Source organism: Quercus robur, chromosome 5 (genome assembly GCF_932294415.1).
Source record: "Quercus robur chromosome 5, dhQueRobu3.1, whole genome shotgun sequence".
Taxonomy (NCBI): domain Eukaryota; kingdom Viridiplantae; phylum Streptophyta; class Magnoliopsida; order Fagales; family Fagaceae; genus Quercus; species Quercus robur.
Genome location: NC_065538.1, coordinates 8,496,324 through 8,517,334, shown reverse-complemented (window position 1 = coordinate 8,517,334; position 21,011 = coordinate 8,496,324). Strand labels below are relative to the sequence as shown.

General features: G+C 36.2%; 1 long non-coding RNA gene across 1 annotated transcript; it reads right to left on the bottom strand.

The window, feature by feature from the left end:
- Nucleotides 1-5,111: 5,111 nt before the first annotated feature.
- Nucleotides 5,112-9,620, bottom strand: LOC126725039 (uncharacterized). The gene is made up of 3 exons (XR_007655272.1): nt 9,254-9,620; nt 8,860-9,015; nt 5,112-5,958 (listed from the first exon to the last, which is right to left on the bottom strand). It is a non-coding gene; the product is annotated as an uncharacterized LOC126725039 (long non-coding RNA).
- Between the last annotated feature and the right edge of the window lie 11,391 nt (nt 9,621-21,011).

Here is a 21,011-nt window from a genome sequence, read left to right as displayed (position 1 = left end):
ATATACAAAGGTTTGCTTGTGCTTGTCGGTTATAAATTTTACTAATGTGTCTTATAAGGAGGTTGCACTTTACGGCACTAAATGAAAAATAAAATTTCTCTAATCTGTTTCGAACTTTTCAGGGATCAAAGCGGAAAGATTGGTTAGGTCCATACATAAGTCAGAGGTCAATCTTTATTTTGGACGTTGCCTCTTTGAAAAGCTTTAGCCTCTAGGTATGAGCTTATGTGGGAATCGGCTAGAGAAAGGTGATAGCTTTAGGTATTGATGGTGTCACAAAAAAAATCAACTCCTGAACTCGTCCATATGATTCGTCTAATGAAAGACAAGCTAGGGCGAACCAAATAAGCGAAATGATCGTCCCAAGCGTCCTCGCTAATCTCGTCCGTCTTTGGACGGACAAGATCCCATGGGAATCTTATCCATCCTTAATCATTTGGACGAGGACAAGCCGTCCCGGATAATCTCGTCCGTCCTTAATGAAAGATAGATGAGTTCACTTGGTTAAACCACTAAGTACCAAATTCTACATTAACTACTATGGAACGAGCCTTCCAACTGAGGTAAGGCATTAGGAACGGTTATTAAGCAGATAATCGTTCCACATATACTATATAAGGATTCTTCGATGAGAGGTAAGGCATTGAGACACTTTTTACGAAATCACTCCTTTCTTACAGAGAATTCCCAGTTCACTAACTTCACCATCAGAGGACTTTTGGCCGGTCCCCACCGGTCTCCTCTGATTCAGTGTTCTTGTTTACAGGATACAGGCCCAAAGATCATCAGCGCTCGAGACTTATCAACCTACTGATATTCAAGGAACCATCAGGTATGATTCATATATCATTTTAAGTTTACTCTTCTTTTTCTTTTCCTTCATTTTTTGGTGCTCAATATTTTTGTTCCCAAAAGCCTATATATATATATATATATAAACTGAAAGACTTTAAAAAAAAAAAAAAAGCTATGTTGATAACATTTTTACAACGTTTTCATAACTTTAAGTAACAGGTTATTATAATTAGCTGTTATGAATTCACCAAAAAAAAAAAAAAAAATTAAGTTTTGGATTCAAATTAGAAATAGTAATATTTTACCACGTAAGATTTATTGTGAAAGTTATGCAAAACTGTTATGCATGTAACACTTTTGAGATATGATTTTTATAATTAATAACAAACATAATATCATCAGACCGGCAATAAATGGCTACAAACATAAACAACAAACAGCAACTAGTTACCCATAAGCCAGCCAATAATAAGCAACTAACAACACCCAGAGCACCCCACATCTATCAGTAAAATATAAAATTAACAAGAATCCATGACAGAATTAGGGAGCCTACATAAATAGAATAAGGTCCTGAACCAAGACAGACGATATCTCTTAAAAAAAAAACGATATCAAACATCAGCCATAATAGCTTGGACCAACTCCAAATCTGTATTTTACCTTGAAAAGTTAATTGCACTGACCACCATGCAATGGTCACTGCATAAATACATAAATACAGGTGTTTGTGGGTTGTGGGAAGCAAAAATCAGGGTTCAAGTTCTCAATAGAAAGTTTTACACATATATACACATAGATTAAACTAGAATAAAATTTTATTTTAGATATAAAGAAAATTAATAATAATAAAATGTATTGCGTTAGGATCAAGCCAAATGTGATAGATAGTAGCACCAAGAGCCAGATTGCATATAGTCTTCTTAAAACTCTTCCCATTTAATTTCTTCAAAGCACATTTAACTTTGTCACTCCAAGATCCAACTTGACTCCTATAAAGGCATCTATCTAGAAATCGTACAATCAAAATTACTCAATCATACCCTAAGAGTGAGGAAGGCCGAAGTATGAACAAAGAAAATTTATGAAAACCAATTTTCAATACATCGCAATACAATAATCTATTAAAAGGGCCTTGGCTTTATTTTTGATCTTAGAAATTATCTATGATTGATTACGTACTAAATATATATTCCATGGTATAAAATCAAAAAATTTGTCAAGAGATCATCTTTCATTTTGTTTTTATGAAGCCAAAGCCAATTTTAAAAGTCAAATATTATAATTGATTTTCCAATTATATTTATCATATCATTATTGTTGCTAAGTAAAGAAGAACACAAAGATATGGCCAGCATGCATAATGCACTAAATAGTAAACTATAAATATAACTGTATATAAATTTATTAGTTCTCAATTTATAAATCATTATTTTTCTTACTTTTAAATTTATTTTTCTTACTTTTAAATTTATTTTTCTCAATTTATTGGTTCTAACAATTAATTATTTTTTGAGTTTGTGTTATGTTTTATCTCATTATATATACATTTTTTTTTTTGACAAATGATTACAATATGATGCTAATTCTGCAATTTGAACACTTTCTCCCCTAGACTCCAAATACTTTGTGCATGAGAGGTGCCAATTCAACTCTAAGCTCATATCATCTCATTATACAATTAATTGTTCCACTAAAAGATAAAATTAACTAAGCATGACCAAGCTTTAATTTATTATTATTATTATTGGATGGGCATGACCAAGCTTTATTTATTGTTCAACAACAATAAAATCTCTGATGGTAGAATAAGAGATTTAGAATTCAATTTCTGCCTACACCAAAAATCAATTAGTGTCTTGATTTGATAATAAAGTATTATTATCAAAAGCGGATTCCATAGGTTGAAATTCTCTAATAAAAACAACACCCATTGACCCATAGACCCACACTTATTGTTGGCACTTTAAATAAATAGACCAATTAAATGCACCAATGCATTAGGTTCTGCTAATTTTATTAGTATATTAGAAATTTAATAGAATATTTTAAATAATTAGAGGATATTTATTTAATTTTTGTAGAAAATTATGAGAAATATTATCTAATCTTAAATCAAAATATATTTTTGACATCTCTATATACTATTTTTTTTCTTATAAAAAATACTATTTTTGTTTAGATTATTAAAATTTCAAAATTATTTATTTATTTTTATATTAATTAATTATGACATCATCACAGTCTAACCTATATTAGTTCCACCCGATTAAACCTTAAAAATCTTGAACCTCTTCATTTTATGGTTCTTTGAACAGTTTGGATCTAAAAACTATGGGTAGTTTATCTTGCCTAGACGATAAGGAGTGCCTTCAAATAGGATATTTGGGGTGTGACCTTGCCTATGCCAAAATATAATTGATGTCTTGATTTTATCCAATTATAATGGAGTGGATTACATAGGTTGAAATTTTATGTATCAGTTATGTTACAAAAAGTTTGACGGCGTTAGCTATTATCAATTAAAAAATAGATGTTAGTAAAAACTTAATTAATAATTTTATATATCAATAAGTAAGAAAAATTATTTTTGAATAAAAAATTTATAATATAAAAGTGAAATAATTAATATTTAAATGTAAAAATTAAAAAATGTCACTTAAATTTATCATTTGCGCATTTAACGAATAGATGAGTCACCCTATTTCTATCTTTATTAATCAAGGAGGAACTGAATGGAAATCTGTTTCATCCTTGCTTTTCCTGTTGGACTTCCCCCCCATACATGGTACTTGTTAGAAATACTAGAAGATTGTATTGTATTTCACTAGTAATAAAATATACATGAGTGTTTTTATATAGGAGGTAGAGTGTGCAGTATAAGTATATGTGCTATAAAATATAAATAAGATGGGCTTAAGGTTCATGACCTATTACACGTTAATAGCCCCCCTCAAACTCAAGGTGGGGTGTGTGACCAACTTGAGATTGTTAACCAAAGTATGAAGGCATCTCTTAGGACGTGACTTGATGAAGATATCTGCAAGTTGGGGATCTTTAGAGGAGACTGAGAATAGTTTGAGAGCATAATGAATAAGATGATAATGGATAAAACGACAATCAATCTCAATGTGTTTAGTTCGTTCATGGAAAATATTATTATGAGCAATATGAATGGTACTCTGATACCATGTTAAATTACTGATTCTCCCAAAAGTTTAAATAATTGGGATATAATAACTTTAATAATTTAACAACATATTTTTAACACTGCCCCTTACGTGTGGGTCGAAACAACCTTTTAATAGGTGATGCCCAACACGTGAGAATTTAAATGAGAGATAAAGTGGAGGAGATAAAAATCGAACTCAGGTTCTTATACCATGTTAGAAATACTGTAAGATTGTATTGTATTTTACTAATAATAAAATATACATGAGTGTCTTTATATAGGAGACAAAGTATGTAGTATAAGTATGTATGTTATATAAGATAAATAAGGTGAGTCTAAGGCCCATAGTCTATTATACTTTAATACTAGTGTCATGGAGTAATTCTATGTTCGCTTTTTTTTTTTTCTTTTTCAGGATTCATGAGATTGAGGGAAAGGGGGGGGGGGTGCAATACTTGAGGAATGGAAGTGAATCAAGTCATTTATTTTGAAGATCATGGAGTTCAATGATAATTCGTGATCTGCCTCCCTTGTTCCTTCAATCATGGAGGATAATATTTGGAGTGTCGTGTGTGATTGCAGTAGCATTGGATCCTTTGTTCTTTTACGTTCCTGTGATCAATGAGGATAAGAAGTGCATTGGGTTGGACAAAAAGTTGGGAGCCATTTCTCTTATTTTGCGCTCTGGTACCGATATCATTGGCATTATAAATACTAGCGTAAGACCCGCGCAATGCGCGGACTACTTTTATTTATTATTCCTGGAAAAGTATGCAAAATCATAAAAATATTATAACAACTCCATAGATAATTAAAATTAAATAAACTGTTTTTTTAAATAAACTGCTTTTTTTTAAAGAAAAAGGAAGAAAACTTCTCATTAATTTTTATTTTTCTTAATTATTATTATTTTTTTAAGTGATGAGAAACTCCCTTAAAATTGAGGGTGTGTTTATGCATTAAATATGGTCAAATGAAGATATAATGAATAAAGAAAATACAAAAAACCTTAATTACACAAACTATGTTGTCACGATTATAGGATTTTTATTATAGCTATCCAAATTAAACTACACAGAGGACAACTAATTTCAAGAATACATACAAAAACCGCACAAAAGATATTTGTTGGGGTAGGAAAAAAAAGACCAAAACTCTTGAAAAAGTTAAAATTGTAGAGTTTTATCAATACAAATCACTGTACTGCCCCATTAAAAACTAAAAGATGGTGGCACTAAATCAAAGTTACATTTGTGAAACCTCATAGAGAAATCTACAGCTACCTACTCCTTTCCTAAGCCATGTACATATGGTTGATGCTTTTTAGCATAATCCTTTTCCATAAATTTCTTGAAGCATAAGGATATTGACAATTTTTGCATTCTTCTAAACTTCACTAATGCATTTTCTTATTTGTCTATGGCTCTTTCTCGACTACTCTCCTACTCCTAATGAGGATAGAGAAGATGAAGGGGAAAAAATGAAAACAAATACAAGCGTACATGAGGCATTCTAAAGTAGAAGCCACACAATCAAACAGCCACGCCATCATCCTGGCAAATTAGTTCTTATTAAGTTAAAAGAATCTTACCTCTCAATCGGGTAGCTTACCCCTATAAACACAACCAAGCGTACCTTCACCAAAAAAAATTTCAGGAGAAAAGCTAATTGTATACTGCTGAAGCAATGCAACAATGAACTTTTGCAGAACTTGCATTTGGACTCTTTGAAGGATGTATACTTGTGGTTACTTTGAAAGGTTCGGTTCCACAGAAACCTTCTCGAAAGGATAAAATGGAGGAAGTCATGCTGGAAAGAACTCCATATCAATGCAGCTCATGACTAAATCATGATTCTTGGGCAGCGAAACTGCGCCGGTGTGTTTTTCACATCTACCTCCTGTTCATTCTGAAACTTTGGAAATACACTTGTTCTTCCATTGTCTTCAACATAAGTATCTCTTGGTTTCGCAACTCTCCCTCTTGGCACAGCTAAAGATATTCAAAAAAACAATTTTCATTTAGAATAGAATAAAAGAGATAAGGAAATTTCAACAATTTTAAAAAATAAGAATGGACATTACATTATAACTAAATCTAAGAAGAAAAGACCAACAAATATAATGCACCTTAAAGAATATAAGACAATCAGACATATTATTGTCTTATAAATGCGAGTGAGGTTAAAATTCAATTCAATAAACATAAATAATAATAATATAGTGTACGGGTGGGGCCAAGATTTTCTGGACCTAAGCAACTAATCCATTCTTTGCCATAGTTTGTAATTCGACTTTTTCTCTACAACAATTTGCAATTCGAATTTTGAGATACATATTTGTATTGTAAATGTTATTGATAGATTATTATGGTTCTTTATTTTTAGATGGGCTTTTTTTCTTAGTAGCTAACCCGTGCAATACACGGAAAACTTTTAAATTGTATTTTAACATGTTAAGTTTAAATATTTCTCTAAATTTAAACTATTTGAACGTTGAATTGGCTCTAATATAAGATGAAAATTGTAGTTTAAACTTTTCTCATGAAAAACCTTCAAAATTTTATATATAAGATCCTTATAAATGAGAAACAAATAAAATTTTATATATACGATCCTTATAAATGAGAAACAAACAAATATTATAAAGCAATATATTACAATCATCATAATCTGCTATACATTTGGTTTAATAAGTATTACCAAAAAAAATTAGTCATTTACACTTGCATCTTGAAGCTTTATCAATGCTTTTCAAGAATCTATTTCCCCCTATTCTTAGGCTCTTCTCTTTCCTCAACTTCTCAAGCTACTTAACTCTTCACCAAGTTTTTTATAAGCATTTGATATCTTAATCTAAAACACAAATAGTCCAGTTTCAGATTCTTCCCAGAAATAAATTGCCAATAATGATGCAGCAAAAAACAAATAGAGACAAAAGTAGAAAACTAATAAAGACTTATCACTGCTACGGTGCTACCCTTGAATTGATGAACATGGGCATCTAATACAACAAAACTACTCAAAACTGACAAAGCCCATGGAAAAAGAGATTTTCCTCAGGAAACAACCGCTTAAACAGAACGAAACCCACTTAGGATCCACTTCACACAATCATCTAATGAAAGATGATGAAAAGAAATTTTTAAAAAAATAAAAAAAACAAACAAACAAAGGTAAACTGACCTCTTTACGTAACAGCCACAGGTCTATAGTGACTTTTTCCTAACTAAAAGTGCTATCAATCAGCAACACTGACTCAAAAAACAAAGTGTGATCGATTAACACAAATCTTATTATAATCCCAGAAAAAACTTAAAAATTTGCATATAAATCTGTAAGTTTCCCAGCCTTAAAAAATTTCAAACTAAATCCATGCAATAGAAGACCTCAACCACAAATGAAAAGAAAATTGTCTCGACAAAAAGAGGAACAAAATTTTTCGGGTTAACTGAAGGAGATTGCAAAATTATGTTTGTGTTTGCCTAGAGAGAGAGAGAAAAACTTACAGGTTGGAGAAGCAGAGGCAGAAACAGATGAGTGAGAGGAATATAGGGGCAGAGCGTGCGTCTAAAAGAGGGAGAGGGGTAGAGCGTCTGGCTGAATTTTTTGGGGACTCGGGCTGAGTTTAATTTAACTAATTGGGCTTTGTTTAGCTGAAATTTTTGGGTTGTTTGGGGGAAGGAGAAGGGTAGAGAAGAGAGAGGAGGGGGAGAAATAGAGAAGAGAGAGGAGAAGGAGAATGGCGTTTGGGATTAATTTTCAGAATTGGGTTTTGGGGAAGGAGAAGAAAAATTTTTGAAAGTTCTTTTTTTTAGCTAAAATTCTCACACAAAACTCAAATGAAAACAATTAAGGATTCTAGAATCTTTACCTGCTTTTCCTATGATATAACCATAGCCCTCAAAACAACTTGGGTGCAAGTCACAACTAACTTGGTTGGGATTTCAAATGGGGTTATTTGGTAAGTTTCAATTTTAAGCAGTATGTTTCAATTTTGAGTGAGACTTTTTGTCAAACACGTGGAATACATATTCTAAATGGGAATGAAAAGAATGTTTACAGCATGAATACACCCAAAAAATGCACCTAAATTAAGCACACTACAGTTGAACATTGACAGAAGTGGAGGAAAAAACTTCAAAATAATCCATTACAAAATTTAAGAAACATTAGTTAAAGGCAATCCCTTGTATATTTTCCCTGTATAGCGGCAACTTTAAAGAGATCAGGAAAGTGGACACATATTTTGTATTTGATTGTAACCCACGACTTAAATGAAAGAAATTTTATGTAACAATGATCATAGAGTTAGATAAGATTGAAGCTAAATTCTTCACAACTTTGATCTTTCACAACAATTCACAATAGGGTATCTAATAGTTATAAAAGATGTTGTCTCTATAGAGAATCATCTAGAATGTCACTGTTATACACACACAAACTGCTATTTAGCAATCCCTTTGCTAAAGTTTAAAGGATCAAATCTAGGCAAAGTAGAAAGCAGACATTGAATCTTTTGCTGGAGAGAAAAACAAAATGGAGAGATTCTAGGAAGGATGGTAACTTGAAAAATTAGTGCCAATTACTGATGCTACAGTCAAAGATTGTAAAGATCACAACTCTTGCGACATCAAAAGACTTGTCTTTGTCTCTCTCTCACTCATCGGTAGTTTTTTTATTTTTAACAAACAGTAAGGATTTATTAACTAAGAACCAACATCAAACACCTATCAAGCACTATAACTGAAATTTCGAAAACCCTGACTTTAAACTAAACGGATTTTATTTGGAATGAAAAGAATTTGGAGAATTACCAGAAAGTACCAAATTTCTCAAAACTAATTCATATTTCATACCTATAGATCTAAAAAAGAAAGGAAAAAGAAAATTACCGGTGGTAGTTCTCACTCTATCGCTATATGGTCTTACAGTGTTGATGGTCCATAGATTTTTCTTCTATGGCGAGGCTACTAACGGTGTAGGAAGCCAAATTGACGCTGGTGGCAGCAACATTCACGAACACTGTCTCTGTATCCCTCTCAATCATTCTGTGTTTTAACATTTCATATCCAAATCAATATTTTTAGTGATTTCTGTAATCTAAAAAAACAAACAAAAAATAAAACAAAAGCAAATATCTAAAATTGAGAAAACAATAATTTTGAAAGAGATTCCAAAAACCCAAAACAAAAACGAATCAAATCTAAACCCACCCAACCAAAAAAAAAAACTCAATTAAAAGTAACGTTTTATACCCAAACCTACAAAATAGAGAAAAAAATGTACCGTTGTCGATGTCAGTCCAGGTAATCTGGTGGTCGAGATCTGGCAAGGGAACGGACGGTGTATGGTTCAAACGAACTCTGCGCTCTTTCCCTTTTGATTATGGCAGATTTTTCTCTCTCCCCAGTCCCCACTCCATGCCTTCTTTGTTTACCGTTCTGCCTAGGTTTTGGGTCTGCAAAATCGGTTTTTGAAACTTTTTGATTTCATCGCCTCTCTTTCTCTGCTTCTTTCTCCGTGCCCTCATCGCCTCTCTCTGTTTCATCGGGAAGTCAGAGTGAGTCTGAAATTTCAATCGGGAAATATGGCGTTTGTGTTTTTCCTTTTTTGGTTTTCTTTTTTAAAGCGGGTTTGTGTTTTTATAAGATTCTCTCAAACCGGTGCACTGTGCGGCATTTTAAAGGAAAAATTGTATACGTGTCATCATTTTAAGAGGCCTTTTTTCCTAACGTGGCAGCACCTCCTTAAAGGATTCTGCTATTATATATAGTATTAGATTATTTTGCAATTTCGCAATGGTTATAAAGAGAACTCGGGAGAGGAAGTTAAAGATTTTCGGAAAATAGCGAGGAGGTATTTGTGGCCTTACTTCGTTATTGACATTCTCGTTATTCTTCCCTTCCCACAAGTAAGAAGGAGCTTTATTCAGTTAATTTTTTTCTTCAAAATTAACACAATGTGCTGCATATATTTAGATTTTATCCCTTGACTCTATACTAGTAATCTGTTCAGGTCATAATTTTAATTATTTTTCGACATCTGAAAGGCTCAAAATCTTTGAATAAAAGAAAGTTGTTGACTTTCTTTGTTCTCTTCCAATATGTGCCAAGAGTCATTCAAATCTTCCAATCCTGGAAAGATCCTAAGTAGAGAGTCGACAAATCATCTGAAACCTCCAATAGAGTTAAAGCTGCATTCAATTTCTTTCTCTACATCATTGCCAGTCATGTAAGTTTGATTTTGTACTAATTTTATATTCATCAAATTTTAACCTTGAAAAGTAGTATCAATTTAAAATCAAGGTTTTGTTCGATTTTAGATTCTGAAAGTATTATGCTTATGCGTATCAAAAGCATTTGCGTAATTAAACACATGAAATATATATAAAATGTGAAATACTTCATTCATTTTTTTTTTTTTTTTGGCTGGAAAATACTAGAACTTTATTTGAAAAAATCAGGAATAAAACATAGCATCTTAAATCACCAAAGATTCAATGAACGGTGGACAATCTTCCACCCAAGCTACAAGAGAGTCAATGTCTTTTGCATATGCTGCAAGAGCATGTGCGGACTTATTGGCCTGCCTTCTCACATGCGAAGTTTCAAAGGTCCTAAACTCATGCAACCTAAAACGTGTCCCTGACACTATAGTAGAGATAGATATTGGAGCATTGGTGGGGTCCGCAAGTGCATGGCATACAATACGTGAATCTGATTAAAAAATGACGTCCTGTACTCCAATCTCTCTAGCAAACATAGTAGCTTCATCCAAAGCCTTTGCTTCGGCTTCCAATGGACCTAAAGGGAGCGGCATGCGTTTACTCACGGCAACCACCACGGAACCTCCATGATCACAGATAATAACTCCGACCCCTGTCATGCCAAGACGAGGAAAGACAGCAGCGTCCACGTTTGTCTTATACCATGGGAAATTAGGTGGGGTCCACCGACTGTCAGCAGCTTCTTTGAACTTGGAGGGCCGTTGGTGAGCAAACTGGGGTACTCTCCAAGAATAGCTCGAGCATGTACCAGGATATCACGGGGTGACTGGCGGGCAGCTCCAAGCCGAGTTTTGTTCCGATCAAACCAAATGCACCATGCCATCGTGACAGTGAGCTCAATAATCTCGGTGTTGACGTGCTGGGTGAACAGCAGGGTGCCACAAGAAGTCCATGAAATCTCTGTATCTAGTCCCGGTTCTATCAAAAGGCAAATCAGCTAAGGTCCAGACTTCTTTAGCTAGGTGGCAGTCCCAGTACAGGTGTCCAGTAGTTTCCGGGTCGTGGTTGCATGCATCACACGTGGAGTTATCCAAGACATGTCGGTGGTAGAGATTTGTTTTTGTAGGGAGGATATTTTTGCACGCCCTCCAGGTGAAAAGCTTTATCTTGTTCGGAATGTGGAGATTCCAAACCTGCCTCCAGAAACGGGTTTGAGGCTCGCCATGGGACTTTGTATGCACTGTTCACTGTTCACTTTCCTTTTGGAGTATATGCCCATATTATACGGTCTCTTGGCTTGTGTTCGCTTAGTGGAATACCAAGAATAAATGCGGCGTCATCCGGAGAAAAAATTTGGCTAATTAGACTTACATTCCACTCCCCACTATTAAGTCAATTAAAGAGCTCACCTTGGTGTCTTCTGGAAGAAAGGCTGGTGGAGATAACACCCTGAAGTTGGAAGGTCGCGGTAGCCAACGATCCGTCCAAATACCTATGTTTTCACCATCTCCAACCTGCCAACGGTAACCTGCCTTCAGGATTGGCTGGGCCGAGAGGATGCTCCTCCATGCATATGATGGCTTCATGCCCAACTCAGCATGCAGAAAATTTGTGTTAGGAAAATACCGAGCTTTTAGAACCTTATGGACCAAGAAGTGGGGATTATTTTGCAAGCGCCAACCTTGTTTGGCTAGGAGAGCTAAATTAAACGCTTTTACATCCCAAAAATCGAGCCCATCTTTCTCCTTAGGAGCACACATTTTCTCCCAGCTAAGCTATACCATTTTGTTTTTACCATCCTTCTGGTCCCACCAAAATCTACATATCATCCCAGTCATGTCTTCACAAAGAGAGTCAGGAAGCTTAAAGACACTCATGGTGTAGGTTGGTATGACTTGTGCAACTGCCTTGATAAGTATTTCTTTGCCTGCTTGAGAAAGTAATTTCTTTTTCCATCTCGATAACTTGTTATCAAGCTTCTCCTTCAAAGCCCTAAATGTGTTCTGTTTTGATCTCCCCACCAAAGAAGGTAGTCCCAAATAAGTCTCATGTTGGTGAATAACCACTGCCCCAAAATGGTTCTTGATTTCTTCTTGCACGTCCTGTGGAGTGTTTCTGCTAAAGAAGAGAGCAGTCTTTTCTTTATTTAGCAATTGGCCTGAAGCATGTTCATAGATTGTCAAAAGATTCTCAAGATGGCTGCATTGTTCTGGAGTGGCTTGGCAGAAAATGATACTATCATTTGCAAGGAATAAATGAGAATTCTGTGGGCCATAGGGACAAGCTGATACACCTCTAAGAATTCCACTTGATGCGGCTTGGTTTAGAAGTGCTGATAGACCCTCTACAGAGAAAAGAAACAAAAAAGGGGAGATGGGATCCCCTTGTCTCAAGCCCCTAGAAGATGTTATGTGACCTCAAGGTTTTCCATTAATTCTGACAGAATAAGTAACAGTGGTAATGCATTGCATCATAAGATTTACACATTTGTCATTGAAGCCCGTTTTTTCCATAATTTTTCCTAGGCAATTCCATTCAACATGATCAAAAGCCTTAATCATATCAAGTTTTAAGGCCATCTCACTAATCTTACCTTTAGATTTTTTCCTGAGGTAATGCATAGTTTCAAAAGCAACAATGACATTATTAGTGATGAGGCGGTCAGACATGAAGGCACTCTGGTTTTCACTAATAATACATGGTAGAAACGTTTTTAGTCTATTGGCAATGACTTTGGATGTGAGCCTAGAAAGCACATTACATAGACTTATGGGCCTATACTGGGTTATTTTTGTGGGATTTTTTTACCTTGGGGATGAGGACAATGTGTGTTTCATTGAAATTTGGAGGTACAATACTATGGTTTAGAAAATCAAGAACAGTTTTGGTGGCACACTCACCTGTAAGAGACCAAAAATGCTGATAAAAGAGATGAGGCATACCACTGGGGCCTGGAGATTTTTTGGGATGCATCTGCTTGAGGGCTTTGTGGACTTCATTTGCCGTGAATGTTCAAGTAAAAAATGTGTTCATCTCTTTTGTAACTATTGGTTTGACCGCATCAATGAGCACTGAAGTATCTACATATCCATTCGAGCGAAAAATATTTTCAAAATACTCCAAGATGATGGTTTCAGTAGTGTGGTCATCCTTCTGCCATTGTCCTTCCGAGTCACAAATGCCTAGAATGGAGTTTCTTTCCTTGCAGTTTGAAGCTTTTTGGTGGAAAAAAGTAGTGTTTCAGTCACCATCCATGATCCACAAATTCCTCGAACGCTGGTGCCACATGGTATTTTTAGCGTCAAGCCATCGGATCAAGGCAGTCCATACCTCATGGATCCTGGCACTATTTTGGATGGGGTGGTTTTCCAAAATTTGAAGTCTACATTCAAGTTTCTTAATTTGCTTTCCAACATGGCCGTAATCATTTTTATTCCACGCTGACAGGCGATCACGATAACTTGCATGGCAGTTTATGATAGAGACCCCCTTGGTTTTATAAAGTCCTTCACTCCAGGCCTCCTGGACTACTTCGCACCATGGGTCTTGGAGCCACATGGCCTCAAAGCGAAATAAAGGTTGAGAGTGAGGTCTCCGAGGAGGATCGGGCTGTTGCATGCAGATGGAAAGTAGTGAATGGTCTGATGATGACATGGGAATGTGGTGAATTGTGGATCCTGGGAAAAGCAACTTCCATGCATTGTTTGCAAGGGCCCTATCCAAGCGTATGTATATTCTGCCTTCAGTAGGGTGGTTACGGGACCAAGTGAAGGATTAGCCATGGTATCCCAGGTTGATGAAGTTACACACGTGGATAGTGCTTCGAAAGCGATACATCTGCCGAGTTGGTCTTAAACACCCTTCCACTTTCTCAGCTTGGCTTGTGATCTCATTAAAGTCTCCCACACAGAGCCATGGAAGATGATTGGACTACCCAAGGGATTGAAGGAGTGCCCAAGTCTCATCCCGTTTACTGGTATCGGGGTGTCCATAAAAGCCTGTGAATCTCCAACATTGTCCTGTGGTACATAACACATGAGCATCAATAAACTAATGGGAGAAATTTTTAACATGTACTTGAGTTCCTGGTTTCCACAAAAGAGCTAAGCCACCACTCTGGCCATCATTAGAGACCACCAGTCCTTGATTATAATCTCAGTGTTGTTTTTTGGCGTTTAACTGATCTGTAGAGAGTTTCGTCTCCGTTAAGAAGACGCTAATAGGAGTTTCCTTTTTCCATGCTATTTTAAGAGCATTAACTGTTCGAGGGTTCCCAAGCCCCCGACAGTTCCAGCTTAGGACACTCATTAGACCCGGCAGTGCTGCCAAGCAGCCACCGCTGATTCCATATTGTCTGTTATATTACATGTCGTTGCACTTTCTTCTTTAGCTAGCTTTTGTTTCTTTTCCAGAGTTATGTCATCTGACTTACACATTTCCTCAAGCTTACGTTTCGGCCCAGCACATGGTAAAATAGTTTCCTGGTCTGTAGTTTTATTTTTGGGAGGCCCAAGCCTTTTCCAAGTTCCTTTTATTGGGTCCATTAGCCTTTTCGGCCCAATCATGCTTTTAATGTCCAGCATGTGCCCTATAGGAGCATCAACAAGGTAAGTATCATGTAATCCGAGATCCAAGGAGACAGCGTGTTGTAAGATGGAAGGATCACTCTCAGGTTGGTCCACCAATTCTAAACATTCCTTTTGGGTAATGGTTGATTGTGGCGTTGAAGGAAAGTTATTTATTACGTTATCAATTTTCGCAATATGTGCATGGAAGATGATGAGGTGCAACTTCGTCAGTCTCAGTAGGCAGATGGAACTCCTCGTGAGTACCTGGCCCTCTTCAAGAAAGGTGGTCACCGGTGTGGTGCCTGCCACAACGTCTCCGATGCCAAAGTTAGAACAATCAAGCTGTTTACAGAACTAAAAAGCAAGAAGTGTATCTTCAGAATCTTAATCTCGTACCTTATGCTGCAAATGTTAGAGCTTTATACCTGTGAGCCTGACTGCTAGCCGTTGGAGTGTAAATGTTCTTCTTTCATAACGCCTCAAGCTCAATTATGGGGCTTTTATTAGCTTCCAACGGTCTGCTTTACTGGTTTCGTAACTGCCCAGGTTACTTGCTGGCACCATTGAATGACCTTCCTTTCCTCGTCGTTGATGGTTTGTTTGTCGTCATGGGATATCCTCGTCATAACGCTACCTCGTCACTATTACATGTTCTCGTCAATCCCATCAGAAGAGATTCAGGTCTGACAGGATCTCCATATTTGTCGGCGCATTTTGCGTGGCTATTTCCGGAATTGTGGAGGGTGATGGATCAGAATGTTTGGACTGCCGTACTGGGTTTGCAATGGACGCCGTTATGGACGCACCATTCATGTGTGTCGATGGCATTGGACGAGGGGGGCGTGGTGGAGCACGGGGTTGGCTGGGTTTTGGCGTGGCTATCTTGTTGGCTACTTGGGGTTGTTGGAGGTTGTTCAAGGGAGCACATAACCAGGCTCCGTACTGCTGCTCTTCAGTATTCAAAGTGCCGCCACTGTTAGTTCAGAGTGCGCAGTCTTTTTCATCATGGTTGAGAATGCCGCACCAGTAACAAAAGATCGGTAGCTTTTGGTATTGGAACGCCACCCATTGCGGTTCTACCTCCCCGAAGTTTACCATCCTACCTCGACAGAGGGGCTGGGTAATGTTTATTTGGACACAGACTCGTAAGTAGCGACCTCAACACTCCCTTGTAGTAGAGACATCAACTTGCTCAATGGTGCCTAGAGTCCTGCCAATAGCTTTAGCGGTCACCTTGTTCATCCATCGGAGGGGAAGGTTATGGATTTGAACCTAGAAGGAAGCGTAGTCAAAAGTGGTGTTGTTCATCGACTCCTCACCCACCGGTTTGTATAGACCGATTAGTTGGTACTTGTCAAAAGTCCATGGTCCCTGCGCTATTATCTTCTGTGGGTCGGCGTCGTCGTCGAAATTAATAAGCACTGTGTTGGAACCTAGATCCCGGACTTCAAAGTTCATCACAGACCGCCACATACTCCTCAAGGTCCGTGTGAGTGCCTCCAAGTTGACTCTACGTTTAGTGAAGAGTTTTGCGATGAGGACATGACTGTTATTTTCTACTGTGGGTGGAAGGTCAATGATGTGGTTTTCTTTTGCTTTGAGTGACAGTCGGGCCCATTGGTTTGCAAGCTCTTCCATGATAACGAAAGGTAGGAGGATTGAGTGGTGGGAGGGCTATGGGAATGAGTATATGGGAAAAAGCAAACAGGTTTAGAGAAAGAGAATAATAAGAGATTTCCACCAGCGGGGAAAAGACTCTATTCGGCGAATAGAGATGAGTTTCATCAATGTAGGTTCTCCGAGGGGGACCTACATGAGAAAAGTTAAATACTTCATTCATTAATTTATTATAAATGGGTACTCCTATTCTCATATCAACTATAAAATCATGTTATATCTATAATATTTTCATAAAGAAATCTTAAGAGGCAGTTTGTTATCCTGCACTAACATTACTTTTTAATCAACTTATAACAATCTAATATTTAGAATTTGTTGAGAAAATATTGTGAATATAGCATTACTCAAATAATGAAAGTCTAGGAATATAAAAAAATGTCATAACATTTTTACAACACCTTTGTTTTTAATTTGTGGAGAGTCCTAATCTAATATTTCAACTATTTATTTTAATTTTATTTCTACCTATGAGAAACTGACATCTCAACTACAGTAAAAATGTTGTTTTCCTAGAGTAGTGAAAATGTTCTTGATTTTAGCTCAATCAAGAATACCTTTATCGTCCTAGGTCAATTATATATATGACCTACATAGATATTATATAGAATATAAATACATTGTACAATTCATGTGTGTACAATTTCATGAATTATTATTATGATTATTAGGAAAATATGAAGAATTTATTGATGTTCAATGCCTCGAGGGTCTTTTAGGTATTGGGGGCCTTTTGGTATTTTCTCTCTATTGAAAGGGAGACTGCTTGCTGGCACGTGGCTTGTGAAAAACGTATTGGATGTATCCAAAGTTCTTTCAAATGTGATGACAGACTTCACAGTTTAGGAAATTACACATTTCTAAATGACGTTTGCCAAATAAATCCACCAGATAAAAGTAAAACGCTCTTTGATTTTGGAATATTTCTTGGAGCCCTTCAGTCTGGTGTAGTGCAGTCCAAAAATTTCTCAGAAAAATTCTTTCATTGTTTCTGGTGGGGCTTACGAAATCTAAGGTTTGCACATATTGACTCTGCTATTCCATATTACTAGCATTTCAAAATAATTTTTATAATAATATATATGTCTATATTGCAATATTATTTGTAAGTTCTTACGAGATTTAGTGTGCGTTTGACTCCAGCTTAAAAAGTCAGCTTATTTTACTACTCAATATATTTTTATTACTGTTCATGGGCCTCTTTGCATTTTTTTGGTACTATTCATGGATTTATTGTACTATTTCAATTATCTTTTACTTTTATCTATAGTACTTTCAACAAAAGGTTTTCAATTTTAGCAAAATAAGTAGATCCCAAATAGATCCTTAAGCTTCTCAAATAGAATTTCTGTCATCCTCACATTTATTAAACCATAGATTGCCACGCCCATTCGTGAAGTCAAAATTTTGGTTTAGGGGGAAAAAGATTGCTTAATCTATTAAACAAAAACAATCGATTAAAGTAGAAAATATAATGTAAATATAAGTTATAATTTATTTTTTTGAGTCTACTATTAGCTAGAATCAATATACTCACTATTATGTATGATTTATTTATTCATAATTTAAGCTATATATATATATATATATTTATTCAAATAAATAAAAATATAAACAAAAGAAAATCAGTATATACTATATAATCATTATTATATGAAGTGAAAAGATTAATCTAAATATAGAATATTCAAACATATCATTAAATACTTAATACAAAAAAGACAAAAATAAATTAGCTTAAAAGTTGTTAGTATATAGATTAGTCTAACCTAGCTGATGCGAACCTCAATCGACACGCTTTGAGACACAACAAAAATATTGGAATACTTGCCCAAGAAAGCTAAAATTCAGATTTTTGATGGAAACCCTGACCCAACATTTATAATCGAAATGCAAACCAAAGGTATAAGTATAACATCTTGACCCAATGATTATAATTGAATCACGAACCAAAGGTATAAAGTTTGAATGCCACAAGGAAGAATCCCTGATAAGTTCACAGTTCTTGAAGAACCAAAAGAAGAGCAAAGCCTCACCTTTTCTGATTTTTATTCAATAATTCCCCATTACAATGAGTGCATGCTACTTATAAGACATGCTTGAAAATAGAAAAAAAAAATGTACTGAATTAAAAAAAAAAACCCTAAATAAAAGTTGATTTGGTTTGAAATTAGCAGATCCAAAAAAGGAAAATAGCTAAAAACGTTCTAAATAATAAAAGCCCTAAATTAAGGTAGATCTGGTATGAAATTATAAGCTCCAGAATAGGAAAAATGTCTATTAACTGATATGGAGCTGAAAGTCAATCAGCCATTAATCCACGTCATAAATCATGCCCAATCAAGCTCGATTAGCCCTCAATAACTTGGATTAAATTTATTACACCTTCATCTTCCTTTGGGCCAAACTTGGAATGTCCTGCGTTAGAATTAGCCCAAATATCTTAAATCAGCCCATTAAGTGCTTTTTTGATCTTCTTGAATCTTGCTTTAGTAATAGCCCCAACTGGAACATGCAATGAATCCTTGGATGCTTGTTGATTCTCATCTCTAGCCCATTGAGCTATTGTACTTGTAGTATATTCATATTACTTGTACTTCACACATACGTAGCCTATATAAGGCTTTCCATTATACAATGTTATACACACAGAATAAACATCAATATGCAGACTATTTAGTATTTCTGTCTCTCACTTTATATTCTTAATATGATATCAAAGCCATTACTCTAACATTCTAGTACCTGGGGTCATCTTCGGCGTTCTTCCACTACCTTTGCCTTAATCCAGTAGCCACTGTCAAAAGCGAGTTACCACCATCATGCCCATAGCCCTGCAACGTTTGGATCTCATCATTGTATTCATCAAACTGCTAAAGCAAAGGCACAACGTGACAGATCAATCAATTCCAAGCAAAACCCAACCAAGAATAACCTAAAATCACTGGACACATGTCGCCTGAAGTTTCTTGCTCACGAACACGCACTCCACGCACTACCACATGCCACCAGAAGTACACACGGGCTGCACGCGCCAGTCACAGCATTGCCACGAGCTAGTCATAGCGTTGCTACGCGCCAACACATGCACCACGTGCCTAATTCGGTTTGTATCATGCCACGTCAGCCTTAGGGTGATGTCATTTTGCCCACATCAGCGTCCTATGTCATCAGCTTACATTAGCACACATAAGCGCCTTGCGTCATCAGCTTGCATTAGCACACGTCAACCGTTGACTTCTCTTTTTCTGACCGTTGACTTGCACAGTTGACAATTGACTTTTGACTAAAAGTCAGAAAATTTCAATAGGGCCTATCTTGCTCAATTTTTCATGTAGACTCTGTTTTTGGGCTCTGTTTCTTTGTTTGAGGTCTCTAAATTCCTCTTTGTGTTCATTTTCTTTGTGATGGCTCAACAAAACAAACAAGACATTTTTTGTCCTATTATAGTTATCTTGGATGGTTCTACTAACTATCATGCATGGTCCCAAAATATGATTGTCTTTCTCAAGTTTCGCAAGCTATGGAGGTATGTAATTGATTCAATTCCCAAGCCAATGCCACTTTCTTAGTCCAAAGCCACTATTGACGTTGATGCGTCTAAGACTACTATTGTAACAGAGGATGATTATAAAGCATGCCTAGAGGAATGGGAGAGTATTCAGAGTAAGATTCTGTCTTGGTTTATCAATACCTCTATACCTTCCATTTATAGTCTTCTTCCTCGTTTTGGTACTGATGCGGGCCTATGGTTGCTTGGATATTTCTGTCTAGTCACTACAATTGTACTAATGATTCAAGTCTGGAGTTCCACATTGAATCCAAGCTTTATTAGATGCGCCAAGAGACATGTCAGTCTATTTCTGATTATTATTCTTAGACTTCTTCTATGTGAGAACAACTCACTGTTGCAGATCCTCTACTAAAGCATCCTGAGGACATTGAGCTCTTTGCCAAATGTCAAGATCACCATCGATTTATGCATTTCATGATGGTTTTACGTAAATATTTTGAGCCTACTCGGGCTTCTCTGCTTAGTCGGTCTCCTACTCCTTTTCTTGATGCTATAGTCAAGGAGCTCATCTCATAGGAGAATCGTTGGCCTACTTATTGCATGTCATCCTCTAACCATGTGTTGGCTACACCTTCTCCTTCTCTACATCCTCCCATTACTGCATTCACTGCTCCTCCTTGGATAAACTCTGGGTGTCCCACCTTTTAATCTTCCAAAGGTAGTCGCTGCATGTTTTGCCATGCCAAAGGCCATGATATCTCTGTTTGCCGCAACCTATAGAAATTCATGCAAGAGAACAAACCTCCTCTTCCTCAGGTAGCTGTTGTGGTCCCTCAGATCAGTCGGTTCCTATAGGTCCATCTTTGGCCTCCTCACTTACTACAGCTGATATTGGGGCAGTAGTTCAACAAGTTTTATTTCAAACTTCCACTGCCCTTTTTATCACCTCAGGTAAACATTCTTGGTTTTTTGATACTACATGTTGTACCCATATGGCCCTCGATGAATCACAATTCTTTGATAAGGCATCCTTAGCACATCCTATCTATATTTACACTG